Source organism: Mastomys coucha, unplaced genomic scaffold (genome assembly GCF_008632895.1).
Source record: "Mastomys coucha isolate ucsf_1 unplaced genomic scaffold, UCSF_Mcou_1 pScaffold1, whole genome shotgun sequence".
Lineage (NCBI taxonomy): Eukaryota > Metazoa > Chordata > Mammalia > Rodentia > Muridae > Mastomys > Mastomys coucha.
Window position 1 is genome coordinate 68,543,612 of NW_022196891.1, and position 2,527 is coordinate 68,546,138.

At 43.8% G+C, this 2,527-nt stretch overlaps 1 pseudogene; it reads left to right on the top strand.

Annotated features, from left to right (window-relative positions):
- Positions 1-2,159: 2,159 nt before the first annotated feature.
- LOC116072314 lies at positions 2,160-2,236 on the top strand (annotated as a pseudogene).
- Positions 2,237-2,527: the final 291 nt, after the last annotated feature.

Below are 2,527 nucleotides of genomic sequence, written 5' to 3' on the forward strand. Positions count from 1 at the left end.
CAGCTTCTCTTGGATCAATTGTCACCAAATATCTTTCCTTCTACTTTCTGACCCCACTCTTCTCTCTCCTGGAGCCCATCAAACCTTTTTTTTTTTTTTTTTTTTTTTTTTTTTTTTTTTTTTTTTTTTTTTTTTTTTTGGTTTTTCGAGACAGGGTTTCTCTGTGTAGCCCTGGCTGTCCTGGAGCTCACTCTGTAGACCAGGCTGGCCTCGAACTCAGAAATCTGCCTGCCTCTGCCTCCCAAATGCTGGGATTAAAGGCGTGCACCACCATGCCCGGCTCAAACCTCACTTTTAATGATACATAAATGCTTTAACCTCCCTTCCATCACCCAGCAGAGGTAGTGGAAAAGATGGGGAGGAGGACAGTGGATCTGTTTAGAAAAGTTTTTTAGAGCTACTCTTGTCTGTGTTGTCTGGAAATTGGCAGTTTAGTTCACAGGTTAGCAGGCAGCGGCCGCTCAGTCCACTCAGAAACACTGCACGAGTACACATGCAATCCATTTTGGTAGAGACGGGTTAGCAACAGCAGTGACACTATGTAGCTGAGACAGCCAAAGCCTTAGTCTAGGCTCGGCTTCAGTCAGCAGGAGAGACCAGCAGGAACACCAGGAGCCCTCAGCTGTGCCTCTCTCAGGGAAGCAAAGATCAGAGAAGGCAAGAGATCCATAAGTGTCTCAAGTTAGTTGTACCAGCTAGCAAAGCTCTGTCTCCGGTACTGTTCGGTGAGTCCTATTTATGCCCTCCAAACAACTATGTCTTCCACGTGCCTTGCCTCAGCACGTGCATCTAATCAGCCCGAGTCCGTGGAAGCAGCAAGAAACTGCAATACAGCACCAGAAGTCTTTTTGTGAATTTCTCTCTATGGAATCCCGACAAATGCAGTCCAACTATGCAATGTAGGGCAGACTAATAATACATGCGTGTCACTAGCAAAGACTCTTTCGTCTCCTGTCTTTTCACATGCTTGCTTTAGAACATCCTCTCTCCTTTGTCTGCTTCAGGGAAACATTCTTTTCTTTTCTTTTCTTTTCTTTTTCCCCAAACAGGGTTTCTCTGTATAGCCCCGACTGTCCTGGAACTCACTCTGTAGACCAGGGTGGTCTCGAACTCAGAAATCCGCATGCCTCCGCCTCCCAAGTGCCGGGATTAAAGGCGTGCGCCACCATTGCCTGGCTCATCTCTGACTTATTATTTTGTGATCCCCAACAGTATATTAGGTCTTTTTGCTGTTTGTCTGAGACAGGTCTCCCTTGTTATGTAGTACTGGCTATCCTGGATCTCACTGTAGAAACCAGGCTACGGTGCTTTACTACTGCCTCTGCCTCCAAAGTTCTGCAATTAAAATTGTATGCCACCACACCCAGCTAATTTTATGGAATATGACTTAAAAGAAAAAATATTCCTAAGAGAAATATGATAAAGTTAGAATACAAAGTTTTACATATATCTTCTTTTGAAGTACATTTACTGTTTTGTTTTGTTTTAAAGACAAAGAGTTTCTCTGTGTACCCTTTGCTGTTCTGGAACTTTGTGTAGACCAGGCTATCCTTAAACTCCCAAGGATTCATGTGCCTCTGCCTCTTGAGTGCTGGGTTTAAAGGCATGTCACCACTATTCAGCTAAAACTATTGACTTTTATAGCTCTTACATTTTTGTCCAACCAGTGGACAAAAGCAGAGAAGACAGGTGTATAGTGAGATTTGTGTGCCTCTCTCTTAAAAGGATCCCCCGTGGCTAGCCAACTGACTCTTTGGGAATGCTTAGCCATTGGAACTGCTTGACCCTATGACCCTCAGTGCCTGTCCCCCGTGCTTCTGGGAACAGGAGAGGATATTTAAAAGCCAGCAGAGGCTGAGAGGGTATTAGGATTTTAGGATGTAGAAGAGGTCTAGGTGGCATAAGGGTAGGGTCAGAGAGTAGGGTTAAGGAAGACAGTTGATGCAGGCAGAGGGAAGTTTGTATTGTTTAGAGAAGAAAAGAGATTGAGAAAATAAAACAGTTGAAAGTGAATTAAGCTAGCAGTGAGAAGACAGTCGGTGTCCACTAAGCCCTGAGAAACCGAGCTGAGCCCGAGAAGATATTTTTAGAAGACAGGAGAATAACCCACAAAGAACCCACACAAACTGGCAAAAAGTAAGAATAAAGTAAGCTACAAGGTACAAAAATAAATTCTGTTTTGCAACTCAGAACTCATTGCATAGTATGAGTTTTGATACATTCAAGAAAAACCAGGGCATACAAGACAGCTCAGTGGGATGATGGATTGATGATGCTTGTCTTGATGGATTGATGATGCTTGTCTTGAACATGAGGTCATAGTTGAAGATGCCTGTAAATGGATGATTGCTTCAGTGTAGCGCTGGCATCTCCTACCTACAGATTAGTGTTCTGAGTGAATTAGGAAGGAATATGAATGAGATATGTGGGATATAAGAAATCAAGAGAAAGCTGGGCAGTGGTGGCCCATGCCTTTAATCCCACCACTTTGGGAGGCAGAAGCAAGTGGATTTCTGAGTTTGAGGCC